This window comes from Oryza sativa, chromosome 2, assembly GCF_034140825.1.
Source record: "Oryza sativa Japonica Group chromosome 2, ASM3414082v1".
Lineage (NCBI taxonomy): Eukaryota > Viridiplantae > Streptophyta > Magnoliopsida > Poales > Poaceae > Oryza > Oryza sativa.
Genome location: NC_089036.1, coordinates 7,596,332 through 7,612,233, shown reverse-complemented (window position 1 = coordinate 7,612,233; position 15,902 = coordinate 7,596,332). Strand labels below are relative to the sequence as shown.

General features: G+C 45.4%; 1 pseudogene; it reads left to right on the top strand.

The window, feature by feature from the left end:
* The first annotated feature begins 596 nt into the window (after positions 1-596).
* LOC136355092 (uncharacterized) lies at positions 597-4,883 on the top strand (annotated as a pseudogene).
* Positions 4,884-15,902: the final 11,019 nt, after the last annotated feature.

Below are 15,902 nucleotides of genomic sequence, written 5' to 3'. Positions count from 1 at the left end.
AACGTGTATAAAAATCACGATCTTCCGTCGTCTCTTTTACCACAATCTCGTCCATACCTTACCACCAACTATCCCCATACTCGACGGTATAGCCTGTCAAGAGTACTCCTAAATTTATATACCAAAAGTTTATGCTCTAAAAATTTATATGCCCAATTTAAATTTGAATTCTGATTCGGATTCAAATGTTATATATTCAGAATGGAGCTATATCAGAAGATTCTGCATATATATTTTTTATATGGGTAAAATTTATACGAATAATGTATATTTTTAGAAAGAATTAATTTTCCCTTATTTGTAGTTTTTTTTAAAAAAATATATTCCCAACTTTATTTTCAAAATCAATCTACCCACATAGCCGGGGCCCGGGGGACACGGAGATGCGATGCGATCACCCGCGCGTTAGCCCCACCCACCCTCTCATGCTCAATCGATCAACAACTCGCCATGATATTAATACGAGATATTTAACTATTTGTCACTTTTAGATGTGGTAATTAACGATTTGCCATTGGACCCACATGTCATAGATACATGTAGACCCACATGTCATTGAGATAGGGGTGGCAAATAGTTAAATGCCAAATAGTTCAATGACCCCATGGAATACGGACTCCGACTCCGACTCCGACACGAGGAAGAAGCCCATATGGCGCACCTATATATTTGAATTTCTGTCGTCCCACCTCCTCCAACCTCTCGCCCCTGCATCCACCTGCGCGCAGGTGCTCGATCAACAACTCGCGCCGCGCCATGGATCCAGGCATCCAGCTCCGCCGTCCTTGCGTGACCTCAACGCCGATCCCCCCGCCGAAGACGACGACCACATCGTCCATCTCCACGGCGAGCCTCTGCCTCAGCCACCCTACTTCCCAGAACCGAAGCCGCCGCCGACCTCGACGGTGGTCGAGGCCGTTGCCGTTGCCGTCGTCGTCGCCGCCGCCGCCGCCTCGCCGGCCACATGCCACTACATCTGGAGATTAATTCAAGCAATCAAGCCCCTGCTCACAATAGGGCAACGCAACAATAGGCAAGGTAAGACCTCTACCTCCACTGTGCTCTCAAGTCTCAAATTCTTTAAGATTAATTTGATTTGCTGTAAGTAAACTTTTATATTTGAAAGATATGTTCAGGTTACTTCATTACTTGGCTGATTGCCCGATTCTTCGTATTATATTGGTTAAATGGTTAGGGTTTGGTCATTTGGTGATTTGGAGTAAAATTAAAGTTATATATTATAATTTCTAGTGCTATGAATGATAGGTGAACTTTATTATGGAGAATTACCTTAAAAGAAAAGTGCCTGATAGCAGCAACAATGCAAGGACTTCCTGTCCAGAAGTAAATGATCTCAATTGGAAAGAGGAGATCAAATATGATCCTGGATTGAGGAAACCGATTGATGCTTATCATCCTAACCTGAGAGATAGGGTAAGAAGAAAGTACCTAGAGAATGGTCCTTGCCAACCTCGTACACTCAATTTTCCAACTACAAAGATATCAGACAGAAATAGAAGCTTTATCCCGGAATGGTTTGATGAGTTTGGTGGCTGGCTTGAATATAGTGAGGCCAAAGACAAAGCATATTGTTCTTTTTTTTCTTATTTAGAGACTGCAATAAGAAGGAGGATGGATACAAAGCATTTGTTACAGAAGGTTGGAATGGTTGGCATAGAAAAAGCAGGCTGAAAGAGCATGTCGGTGGAGTTGGTAGTTTACATAATCAAGCAATGAAAAATTGTGATGCTTTGTTACAAACATCTCAACATATTAATGTTGCTTTTCAGATTCAAAGTGAAGATGCTAAAAAGGCTTATTTTACTCGTTTAAATGGTTCAATTAGTGTTGCTAGAAGGTTATTGAAGCAAGGATTACCTTTCCGAGGCTATGATGAGTCCAAGGATTCCTACAACAAAGGGAACTTCTTGGAGTTTCATGATATGCTATTAGAGCATGATCATGCTTTAGGGAAGGCAGTGGGTAAATATGGAGCAGGGAATAGTCTTATGACATCTTCTGATATTCAGAAGGACATTGTTGAGTGTTTTGCGAAGGAAATATTACATTCTATCATGGAAGAACTTGGGCATGATGTGTTTTGTTTGCTAGTTGATGAGTCTAGAGATGTGTCCTACAAGGAACAAATGGCAGTGGTGTTGAGATATGTTGATAAGTGTGGATTTGTGAAAGAGAGATTTATTGAGGTTGTTCATGTGAAGGAAACAACTTCTTCCTATCTCAAGGCTGCGATTGATTCTCTATTTGCAGGCTTTAAGCTCAGTTTGAAGCAAGTTAGAGGCCAAGGATATGACGGTGCTAGCAATATGCGAGGTGAGTTCAATGGATTAAAATCATTGATCATGAGGGAAAGTAGTTCAGCTTATTATGTTCACTGTTTTGCTCACCAACTTCAATTAGTTGTTGTAGCCATTGTGAGAAAAACATAAAGGCATTAGTAATTTCTTTACTATGATATCTACTTTGTTGAATGTGGTGGGTGGATCATCTAAGAGAAGAGACATGATTAGAGAAATAAATTATGAACAAATATGCAAGGCATTAGGTTGTGGGATGCTTCAAACTGGAACTGGGTTAAATCAAGAGCAATGCCTTCAAAGACCAGGAGATACTCGTTGGAGTTCTCACTACAAAACTCTCAAAAGTTTGCTTGACATGTTCCCAACAATAGTCAAAGTGCTAGAATTTGTGGAAAAAGATGACAAAGATAGAACAAATAGAGATCAAGCAAATGGTCTTCTAGTGTATTTCCAATCTTTTGAGTTTGTCTTCTATTTGCATCTTATGTCAACTATATTAATTATCACTAACACCCTGTCATTAGCGTTGCAAAGGAAAGATCAAGATATTGTGAATGCTGTTAAGTGTGTCAAATCAACTAGGTGCCATTTGGATGATTTGAGAAGAGATGGGTGGGAAAATTTACTTGGTGATGTGTATGCTTTTTGTGACAAATATGATATCATCAAGCTTGAGATGGGAGAAGCATATGTCAATCCAAAGAAACAGAGGCAAAAGACAGGAATTACAAACCAACACCATTATGAAGTGGATTGTTTTAATGATGTTATTGATTGGCTACTTCAAGAGCTTGATAGTCGTTTCAATGAGACATCATCTGAATTGCTTCTTTGCTCAGCTGCCTTTAGCCCAAGAGAATCATTCCATGATTTTAATGTTGAGAACTTGATGAGACTAGCAAAACTTTATCCTAATGATTTTAATTCTGGGGAATTAAGAGATCTTAGGCATCATCTTTGTCTCTACACCGCTGATGTGCGAGAAGATGATAGATTCTCCAACATACAAACTATTGGTGAGCTTTCACAAAAGTTGGTAGAGACAAGGAAACATCTTTGCTATCCTTTAGTTTATTGACTTTTGAAGCTAGTTCTAGTATTGCCTGTTGCCACTGCGACGGTTGAGAGGTGTTTTTCAGCTATGAAGATTGTGAAAAGTTCTTTGCGTAATCGCATCGGTGATGACTACTTGAGTCATAGCCTTATTTGCTATATAGAAAAAGAAGAAATGAAGAAAGTCACCAACGAAGCTGTGGTTCATCGTTTTATGAACATGACAGAGCCCAAATATAATTTATGATTTATGAAAAGGTAATTTGTTTGTTTTCACATGGTTTTTCTATAGTTTACAATGGAAACTTAATATGTTTATATTATCCTTTGTTGCAAGATATTGAGGACAGGTGGTGTATTTCCAAATATTAGTGGTTTTATTCATCTCGGTATGGTACGTTCTTTTTGTCAGTGTTCCTTTGTCGGTGTACCATCGCCACTTATGCTATGCTAATGAGACTATTGAAAAATATATTAACTAGTATAATATTGCTTGAAAATTCTGTACATTGTCATTTATATGTGATGATGTAGTGCACCCCCTTATTTCTCTCTAGCTTCGCCACTGGATCCAGCTCCGCCGTCCTTGCGCGACCTCAACGCCGATCCCCCCGCCGAAGACGACGACCACATCGTCCATCTCCACGGCGAGCCTCTGCCTCAGCCACCCTACTTCCCAGAACCGAACGCCGCCGCCGACCTCGACGGTGGTCTGGATGGCGATGCAGAGGCATCCTTCCCTGGATCGAACCCCGAGGCCGACGGCCGCGAACTCGACGGTGATCTGGAGCAAGATCACTCGTTGTTCATGTTCTTGGACCCCGGCGAGGTGCGATGCCGGAAGCGCCTCCGTGCTTCCGAAGAGGACGACGTCGACGTCGGCGACGCTCGCGGCGCGCCGGGGCGATGCTACGACGACGATGTCGCGGAGGACGGGAGGAGCACGCAGAGTCGATACTCATGGCGACCGAGGAGTACGCAGGCAAGGACGACGCGGACTCTGCGGCGGCGGAAGAAGGTGGCGCCGGACGAGGACGACCGGTTTTGTTGGAGCTCTTTCCCCGGCACTTCTCCGGCGAGGCAGATGCAGATGATCAGAGCTACACGCACGACGACGACACGCCGGCGGCGCAAGAGATCTCCGGAGAGCAGATTGCTGCGGATGACACGTACTACGACAGCTACTATTACATGGACGGCGAGTACGGCGGCGCATACGACGAGGAGGAGCACCAACAAGATGACATGGCGGCAGCGGACTTCCACGACGGCAACCAGCTTTCACCGGAGCATCAGCGCGTGTTGTACCGCTTGTTCGGCGAGGCAGACGGCAGCACGCGCCAGGAAGAGCAAGAAGCGGCGGCGCAGGGCTCCGGAGGAGAGCACGTGCCACCGGAGGAGGACTCGTACGAGGCCGCCGCCGTGCTCGCCGGCGACGACGTAGACGAGGAGCAACTGCAACGGCAAGAACAGGTGGACATGACTGACGGCACGGACGAAACCTTCTGAAATTTATGAAGAATCTTGAGTACATACATGCATGTAGATTGTTTAATGGGATTATTCGATTGACCTCACGATGGCTGAATGGCTGATTGATCGAGTAGCTTTGCTCGATGAATGTAAAATATATACTCCCTCCGTTCCTAAATAGTTGATACTGTTAATCTTTTTAAATATACTAGCAAAAGTGCCCGTGCGTTGCACCGGGTGATTACGGAGTGTGTATATTGACCAAAAGTGTTGTTTGGTTTAGCAAAAGCACCTGTGCGTTGCAACGGGAAGCGTACAGCAGAAGAATATGCAATTAATTAAAATATAAATTCACTAAAATATTTGGTATTTTTAAGTAGGTATGTATATAATTAAATAAAATGATATGGTTAAATTTAATTTTATTAAATTCTCCATGATTAGTTTCGCTCTTTGAAATTTTATTGGAATTTTCAGAGCTTAATTGCTAATTTTAATAATACAAACATTATTTAACAATTATTTAATTGGAAATCTAATTTAAGTTTTTGTTGGGTCGGCCGACCTAAGTGCGGCCCATGAAGTGCGTGCAGCCCATCACTGATGCAGCCCGATGATGGAGGCCGGTCCGACGCGGGAGCGATCTAAGCCGTTCGTTTTGATGGACGGCTCAGATCGACTCCAAATCTATCAAAACCCCTAACCCAAATAAACCTTAACCCTAATTTCATTCTTTCCCTTCCTCCCCTCCACGCAGGCCGCCTCTCTCCCCGCCGGCGGCCGCACCACACCCCCACCGGCGCACCTCTCTACGCTCCTCCCCAACCGGCGACGCCTCTTGCCCCCCTCCCCACCGCCGGCGGCCTTCCCCACTGAGCAGCGGCGACGACGGCGGCAGCGGCGCCCTGCCCTCCTGCGAGCAGCGGTGGCAGCGGCGGCACACTCCCTCGCGGCGGACGGCTGCGGCGGCGCGGCGATGGTGGCGCCGCTCCCTCTCCCCACCGCCGGCTCCTTCTCTCCTCGTTGAGCGGTGGCCGCCGCACCACTCTCTCGGCAGATCCCGAGGTGGTGGCGGCAGCGGCTGTGGTAGCCGCCGGTGGATCCGGAGGTGGTGGCGGTCGCTGGCCGGCGGCGGCTCCCTTCTCCCCTTTCGCCTCCCTCCTGCCCCTGATCCGGCGGCGATGGCGGTGTCGGCGGCGTTGGCGGGTGGGTCCGTGGCCGACGGCGAGGTGGCGAGCAGCAACGCGCTGCAGCCTCCGGTCCGGCTCGCCCCTCCCTCTCCTAGTCATCTCGTGTTAATATGATGTTTTCTAATGATTTCGATTTATATTTGGACTGGGATTTAGCTTTTGATTTGGATTTGGATTGTGATGATTTGAGATTGGAGAGAAGGTGTGCTCAATGTGGGATTCTACTTGTGTGATGATGAAATTCCGGCTAGGTTTTTTTTTTTGGGGGGGAGGGACGAAAAATCACCGTATGGATGAGGTGACGACCGGAAAAATCCGAATATTTATATTAGTTATAGATTTGACCGTTCGTCTTATTAAAAACTTTTGTAAAATATATAAAACTCTATGTATAAATAAAAGTATATTTAACAATGCATTAAATGATATGAAAAGAATTAATAATTACTTAAATTTTTAAATAAGACGAACGGTTAAACATATTTAAAAAAATCAACGGCGTTAAATATTTAAGGTCAAAGAGAGTATTTGCTTGCATATGTACTCTATCCGTCTCAAAAAAAAAGTCTAATCCTAATTAATAACCTAGACACGTATTTTCAGATTCGTAGCTAGAGTTTGTATTTTTTTATGACGGAGTAGTAGATGGTTGATTTGAAAATTTTGGATTATATTCGGCCTGAAACGCTGGGTTGAATTCTTAAATTTCTGGCATGATTGATGATCGATCGGACTGTTTACTTTGAGTAGCACTGCTTCGTTGCATCCAGGGGTGGGAATTCGGTCCAATCGAAAATTTCGATCTCGGTCTTTGGTCTTTTCGGTCTTTGAAAAGTGAAGACCGAATTTCAGCGAAAAATGTCAGGATCAACAAATTCGGTCTCGGTCTCGGTCCTGACCGAAATTCAACAACGTTTTCATATATGCAAAGAAATAATGGAATTTTTCAACACAAAAATCACAAAAAAAATTCGTAAGCACTCATGAGTAAAGACTCCTATTAGGTTGCATGCCAAGAAGAAGTAGGGATGTGAAAATTAGAGTTTAATCCTATTAAACATACTGGATTATAGGTTGCATTTAGACATTTTTGATAATTCGGTCTATTCGGTTACCCGAGGAGACTAACCGAATTGACCGAACAAAATTCGGTCTTTCACTACCTAAGACCGAATTGATGACCGAATTTCTCGGTATCGGTTTTTTCGGTTTTGGTCTCGATATTTTCAGTTCGGTCTTTCGGTTCGGTATTTTTGTGCCCACCCCTACTTGCATCGGCTTGTTCTCCGGCCGATCTGTTTCGTGAGTCGTGTAGAAGGTACAGAAAAACAACGTGAATATATTTTTTTTCGAGGGAGAAAATTTTAGTGCGGTACAGTTCTAAAACTAGTTGTCCAATGCACCAGGAGCAACGTGAATTTCCGCCGGCTGGGCCTTGAGAGAGCTGGGGAAAGAGCAAACAGAATGTTTGAGAGATAAAAAGATTACTCTCTCTCTCCCTAAATATAAAGAATTTTGGTTAGATTTAATACATGTTAGATTAATACATGTTAGATATGACACATGTACTAGAATGTGTCACATCCAACCAAAATCCCTTATATTTACGGACGGTAGTACTTTCTCCGTTTCACAAGGTAAGTTATTCTAGCATTTTCCAATCTAAATAGATATATATGTCTAAATTCATTAACATCAATATGAATATGGGAAATGCTAGAATGACTTACATTGTGAAACGGAGGGAGTATATCCAAATTCGTTGTATTATGATATGTCATATCCAATCAAAATCTTATATTTAGGGATGGAGAGAGTAGGTGGTTAAGATTAGGGGTGGGCAGAATAAGACCGAGACCGAGAAATTCAGTTAGTAATTCGGTCTCAGCCTGTCAAAGACCGAAATTTGTTCGGGTAATTCGGTTATTGGGATCAGTTAACCGAATTAACCGAGAAACCGAATTGTGTCCCAATAGGTCTAGGAGGCCCAATAAGCCCAATACATCACTAAACCCTAGAGGCCACCCGCAGGCCGCATCCCCATCCATCCCATCGCGCTACCCTCCGGCTCCGCATCCCCATCGCGCTGCCCTCGTTTCCATCCCGCGCGGCCGCACCGCCTCCGCCTCCGCCACCGCCTCCATCGCGCCACGCTTCCGCTGCCACCGCCCTCAGCCCTCCGCATCCCCATCCATCCCACGCCGCCGCCGCCGCCTCCGCCTCCGCCCTCCGCCTCCACATCGCCGGTGCCGTCTCCACCCTCCGCCTCCGCGCCGCCTCTCCGGTCGCACCGGGCCAGCGGCTGCCGGATCCATCGCGCCGCGCCGCCACCTCCGCCTCCACATCGCCGGCGCCGTCTCCGCCCTCCGCCTCCACGCTGCCTCGCCGGCCGCCGGATCCATCCTCCGCCTCCACCACGACCGTACTCCCACCGACCACCACCGTATCGGCGTCGACAGCGTGTGCCACCTACAGCTGGCCCTGCCTTGGCTTGTCGGAGCCCGAAACTAAAAACTTGGATCTGACTAGAATTAATGTATCAATCCCTAGATCAGTAAATATTGATATATACAGTATAACTGGTTCTTCATTGCATACGTTAAAGTTTTACAATACTAAGGGTTTTATAATAATAGGTACTCACCTAACTAATTAATACACAGCAGAAGTTTCTATACATTCTGACTAGGGAGATATGACCTTTAGGGATTCTCTAAGTTATCAGGGTCATCATAGTAATAGTCATAAGGGTCCTTCTCTTGACCCAGATCTGAAAAAGGGGTTATAAGAGCAAGGATGAGTATTCGCAACACTCAGTAAGTTATCATGGAAATATGTTATGCATTAGTATATAGTAGGGTTCTTTGCAAAAAGCAGTAATAAACAATCTAGGAAAGTTATAGTTAGAATTTATAAAACATATAGACTTTAGATTTCTAACCAGGGTACCATATGAGTCCCGGTACTCAACTCCATGAGTACGGCTATTCGAATAGTTTCAAAGATATTCTACTGCAGCAGATGTACGCTTTACCCGCAGTCCACGACTTGCTGATAATCATCGGCTTTAGTCATGGCCCAATATTAAGTCATTAACAATTGTGGCACCTGTTCCATGAACTCATATCCTCATATGCTCTAAATGTGTTGTTAACAGCAGCAAGAGGAGTTCTGGCATTCCCGAGGTATTTAAGGGGAACTGATCATATGACACCACGTCATCTCGATCAGGGTTTAGAAATATACCATATAGTTTATAGTCGACTATCACAAACCATTTACCTGTACATGGTAATGGTTAAAGTTGCCCTTCGCGGCTATAGTTGCCTCCTGTGTGAGGACTTAAAAATAAGAACCACTATACAGAGGTGCCATATTGCTAATTAACATAATAACTAGGTATGTCCCTATTCTAGAAACTGCGGTCGTACCCGTTCGTTCGACATAAGTACCTGGTAAAACTTATATCGATCGAGACAGTACTAGCCACCCGGAAATCAACCAAATCTTACTTACTCTCCCAATCTAAGTATAAGGTATTTTAACCAGATTGTAAGCAAAGTAAGCAATACTAAATTATCTGGGTTTCTATGATTGATTTATGCATAGAAAATAGAATATTGGATATAAGGCTATAAATAAATAATTTGTAAAATATAGGCTTAAATGATCAAAAGGTATATGGTAACTTCCCTTGCTCGTTGTCCTGAGATTGATTGATATTATCTATTGAGTCAGAAGAATCCTCAAGACCTAGGGTTAGACATATAAAATTCAAATTCAAAAGAAATTCAAATTAAATCCAAAAATAAGAAAAATAGAGAAAATAAAATAAAATGTAAAAATAGCAAAAAGGGGCTCAAAAGATAGAGAATGATTTTAGAAGAATATTGGTCCAAGTTTCACTGGAATTGGATATATATTTTAAAAGATATGGGCTTCTAAAGTTTGAAAATCAACTAAAAGTGAAATGTTACTATGTGCGGGTCCCACCTGTTAGTCTCTCTCTCTTCTCTTCTTCTACCTCCGGCCGTTCCCCAAATCGGGCCGGCGGCGCTAGGGTTAGCGATTACGGCGGCGATGGAGGGGGAAAGGGGTTGCAGCCAAGGAGGGGAGGGAGCTGGGGTTCTCCGGCGATGGCGAGCGGCGGCGGAGGGGTTAATTTGATGTATGGATAGGCTAGCGACTAGGGCGGCGGTGGTACAGTTAGGCCGTAATAGTGATCGAGGTGATATGAGTTAGACATGGCTAGGGGAGGGGTTCTAGAGCATCTACGAGGTACCTAGATAGATTCTGATAGCTTGTCAATCTTTGGCAAGGCGCGGAGAATACTTGCCGACGAGCGCCTCCATAGGCCTTGGCCGTGCTCACGTCGGCAGCCCAGAGGGTGGCATGGTAGTGCAAAGGGATTGCTAAAATGGAATCTAGGGAGTACATAGATGGTTGAAACGGAAGAACTCACCGAGATATGCCGAGATGAAGGATTACGGTCGGAAAAACTTCTCGGCGGCGAAGAATAGAGCAGCGCGGGGGCGGCGGTGCTCGGCTTGGTGCGGCGAGGTAAAACTCGATGCAGGGCTTCGGTTAGGGTCTAATATACTAGAACATAGTTGATATAAGGTGTTCTAAGAGGTATTTAGGGCGGAGGATGGATGGAGGGGTGTGGAGTCGATCGCGCACAAGGTGTTCGACCGACGGGCGATGGTGGTTGATGAGATGGATTGGTGAAGCAGAGCTTCGGGGTTGTGGGGTTATGGTTGTTGATGATCGATGATGGACAAGGAAGGGATTGGGGTCCTATTTATAGGGCTAGGAGGAGCGGATGAGCTCGAACACCGTCATCGCCATGGATGAGCTCAAAGATTGGATATGGCTGGGGCAGCAGAGGCTGCGAGAGGGCGGCCAAGATCACTTTGAGTGGCAGGAGGCCACGTTTGAATACTTACCAGCGAAGGATTGGCTTGACCGCGTGTGAAATCGGCTGGCGACGTGTTGGCGCCAATCCGGGCACGACGCGCGGTGGCGGCGAGGGTGAAAACGGCCGACTCGGGGGTGAATGGTTTGAATTGTGAGAGGGGATACCACCGTCTATCTTCAATCCAACCGTGTGGAAAGAATTGGCGCGATTCATCCCGGGTAGAAGCGAAATCGCACTCGACAGCGGCTTGGATTGGAGCGCACGGCGTCGAGCGACGATTTCTTGCGGCGGTAGTCATCCCGGCTTTGTCGTCGTCAAGATTGGTGCGGCGGCGGCGGTCTGAGGGCGTCGGACGGGCGACGGCGCGCCAAGGCGGTCGGGCACGCGCAAGCGGTCCCGAGGCCGACGCGTGGCGACACGGCGCGCGGCTAAGTCGGATGCCCGCGCGGCGCGTGTGAAGGGGAGGAAGAAGCAAAGAAATCCACGGTTTTTGAGTGGGGTGTGGTCCCCTAGGATCAATTCTAGACTTTGCACAAGATTGGGTGGTGGTTGGGCTGCTCTAGCTAAGCTGGGCATTTCATCGAGCACCTTGTGTGCGATGAACAGTGAAATTTAGGAATTTTTGAATATTTCCCTAGGAAAGAATGAATTTAAACTATAAGTTTGAAAGGGTTTCACTAGGGTTTGAAGTGTAGCAAATCCTCACTAATATTAGGGTAAGCTAAGAAAATAATCTATAGTTTGAAATTTGAGAGAATTTGCTCAAATTCACTAAGGTTTGGAGTAAAGGGAATAATTAGAGTAAATTAGTAGGGTTCTAAAGAAGTAATACTTGAACCAATTAAGAATCAAATAGATTTTTAAAACACACTAATTTAATCAAAAGCCAGCATGATGCAGTCAAATTTTAGGTTAAAATTTGAGGATGTTACACGGCTCCTCCAAATTCGGTCAGACTGAGACCGAGACCGAAAAAACCGAGACCAAATTTATCGGTCCTGATTTTTTTGGATGAAATTCGGTCCTGACTTTTCAAAAACCGAAATGACCGAAAAACCGAAGACCGATACCGAAATTTTTGGTTAGACCGAACGCCCACCCCTAGTTAAGATCACTCAGAAGATGTTTTCCCCTACACCGTGCACTCGGGTCATCCATTTTGTGCTTGCTAAATAAAACCGGCACATGTAACTGAATGTATGCAGCCATTTTAAAGGAAAAAGTACGAATTACCCCCCGAACTATCACGGTCGAGTGAATTACTCCCCGAACTGCAAAATCAGACATCCTTCACCCCCAACTATGCAAACTGGACAAATAACCCCCTAGCTCAATCTGCGATGGTTTTGGTCCTACGTGGAAGTCCAGTCAGCAATTCGTTTAATAAAAAATCGGTGGACCCCACCTGTCAGTTCTCGTCTCCTCTCTATGTCTCTCTACCCTATCTCTATCCCAATCTTTCCCCCCACTCTATCTTCTCCCTCCTCTCCTCACCAGCTCACCAGCACACGACGACACCAAGAATGGCAGCAGGCGAGGGCGGGGGCAGTTGCTAGCGGCGGAGGCGGAGGTCGCTCGGGCGACCGAGGGAAGGAGGATCCCGCCGCCGCCGCCGCCTCGCTCCACGTCCCGCTGTCGCAAAGGGAGCTCGAGACCGAGGCGGGCTCGTTGCCGCCTTCGCGCAAAATCCTACTACGCCGCCGCTGAAGCTTGTCGCGTAACGGGGAAGGAGCAGTGGCCGGTAGGCCGCGTCGAGGAGGATAGTGGAGGCGGTGGGCGGTGGGTGGTGCCGAGGAGGACGCTGGAGGCGGCGGGTGGTGCGTCGCGGGGAGGGCTACAACATCTCTCTCTCTCTCTCTCATCTCTCTGATATCACAGGCAGCGAGGATAGTGGTGGGCTGTGGCATCACCAGGATTGCGCGGCGGGCAACGAGCGGCGCCGAGGAAGGCATTGGAAGAAGTGGGAGTGGTCTACCGCGACGAGTCCTCCTCGATTCCGCCGGCACGCGTTGTTCCTCATCCGCATCCGCCGGCACGCAGCTCCTCCTTGGTCTCCGCCGGCGAGCACAGCTCCTCCTCGGCTCCTGCCATCCCCGTCGTCCCCACCACAGCGTCTGGTTTCGCCCCATCACGTCGCACCCGCGACCCTAGAGGGAAGAAAGAGAGAGAGAGATTAGCAATTTAGCACTAGTGCACTACTCCATATGACATGTGGGGCCTATGTTATTTTTAATTTTTTTCTAATTAGATTGCCACGTTAGCGCCACATGGATGCCACGTAGGACCAAAACCGTTATGGTTTGGAGTAGGGAGGTAATTCGTCCAGTTTTAAAAGTTTAGGGTGAGAAATATTTGGTATTCGAATTTAGGGGGTAATTCAATCAACCACAATAGTTCAGGGGGTAATTCGTACTTTTTCCCATTTTAAATTGAGACAATTCACTCATATAATGATTTGAACTTAGAACGTTGGGGTGCTACTCAGATAACTGCAACCACTATACTATATGCCCTTTCGCTTTATTTGTGCACTTATTTGTAAAGTCTGTACTTAATTATATCATCGATGCTGTTTTCTTTTTTCTTTTTTTTTTAAAAAAAAGCACAAATGAGGTGTCACACATGGTGGTTTTAAATAATAATCCAAGACCCATTCAGAAGCTCGGGCTGACGAGAAAGTGTCCCATGTTATACTTGATCGACGCCGCCACGGAGGAAACCCCTGAACCTGCTCGACGTACGCCACAGACGGCGACGATCGACGACGATGACACGTGGATGGGGAGCTTCAGGACGACGACCTCGGCGAGCCCACCGTCGTCTTCCAGGCCCGCTCTAGCCGGGAGATGGCTGCAAACTGCAAGTAGTGCAGCCTTCTTCTGAGTTCTTGTAGAATCAAGTGCGTACATGTATTGTTTGACGGCATCATTAGTTACGCAATTACAGCGAGCGGCGATTTAGTGGACTGCTTTGCTTGAATTGTAGGATCTTCGCTTGCATGTAGTAGTACTCCTCCATTCCAAAATATAGGACACATGCTTTTTAAAGGTGTTTCATAATATAAAACATAAATACATGCATGACAATTAATTAACATCTCTTCTCTCCTAAATTATTATTTTTTAAATCATACACTCACAGAATGTTTAATTCTATTACACTATCAGAAATTAGAATACCCCTGACGGTCGCTAATTTTACTGACTCAGTGACATGCATGCAACCACCAGTCAGAGAAGGGGTTTTAGACTATTTGCCATTCTCCCAGATGGCGTGTTCTTAAATGCTACTCTCCCGGATGTCCTCGCTATTTTGCCATCGGAGAGAGAAGATTTCTTGCTCGTGTGCCATTTTTGAGCCTACAAAGCGCCACGTCACCCGATCCAAAGGCAAAATAACTGTCTTGCCCTTCTTCTTCCTCTAGCTCGGGTCTCTCTTCTCCAACCTTCCTCCCTGTATGTGAGCCGGTGACACCGCCACCACCACCGCCGAACCGACCTCCTGGCGCTGGGTGGAGAATGACAAGGTAGGGGAAGCCCTGAGGGTGGACCTGGCGCAGCCGCCGACATCGGGGGAGAGTGTAGAAGAGCTGTGAGGAGGAATGCGAAGTCGACGGTGATGGGGTGAGGCACCGATGAGGCCACAAAAGAAAAGACAGGGGCCGGTGTTGGCCGCAGTGGAATGGAGTAGGGGCCGGGAAGGTAAGGAGCAGAGCGAAGGAGGGAGGAGTGCGAGGCGGGGAGCTCACCGGAGCCCAATGACAGGAGGAGAAATGAAGAAAAAGGGTAAGACAATTATTTTGTCCTCATATCGAGTGACGTGGTGCCTTGCAGGCTCAAAAATGGCACACAGGCAAGAAATCTTCTATCTCCGGTGGCAAAATAGCGAAGTCATCCGGGAGAGTGGCATTTGAGAACACGCCATTCGGGAGAGTGGCAAATAGTCCAAAACCCTGTCAGAGAAAAAATAATTTGTGTGACGATCCTTTAAAACCGTCGGAACAATTGGAATTTTCCTTGACGTGGATGAGATACCGTCAGTAATATGAGTTTTCCTGACGTGAACGTACCCGTTAGTGTAAAAATTTGGGGTCATAGGAAAGGTTCTGTAAAATAAAATTGTAATGGTGTGCGAAGAAATGAGACAGAGCACCAATATTTTTTGGCATTTCGCGCGCGTTGAATTTCGGTGACTTGTTGGGACCATTAGGGAATTTGCAAGGGCATTAAAGAAATAGAAACACACCACTCTCCACCTACCACACCAATGCGCCACTATATCTGTTCAGACTAGGGTGCCAAATAGATGAGTAAATTGCATCCACGGTGCATCAACTTGGTAGGTGGGTGTAATTTGGTATAAGAACTACTTGAGAAATGAGAGTTCTAGTATAACAACTTAATAGGTAGGTGCAATTTAGTATAAGAACTTTATAAATGATTATATAAATGTAAAAACTTTTAAGATAGGTACGATTTTGATACAGTAAACTAAGAAATTATGCGACAACTTAATTATTTGGAGAAATTTTTTATATAGATTCATTTTTAAGTAATTATTTTGACAATATACTAGCATGGATTTGTATAAGCATATTTATATTTTTATCCTAATAACCCATAACTGAAAGTCAATTAAACTGGATGTAAAAATTATTATATTTCAGTTAATATTTGAGAAGATGAAGAAAACAAAAAAAAATCTTAAAGATAATTGGATGTAAACTATATATGTAATATAATTCTTAAAGATTAAATTCAATATTTAAGGTAATATCTGTAGGATTACTGTCTAATAGCATATTGACATCGTGAAACAACTCATCTAGCATATGCTTAGCCAAGTTGATGCACCAAAATATCGAACTATCAGGTTCTTATATACTAGATCGCACCCAATTGTCAAGTTACTGTACTCGAACGTTCAAATCTTAAGTTCTTGTTCTAT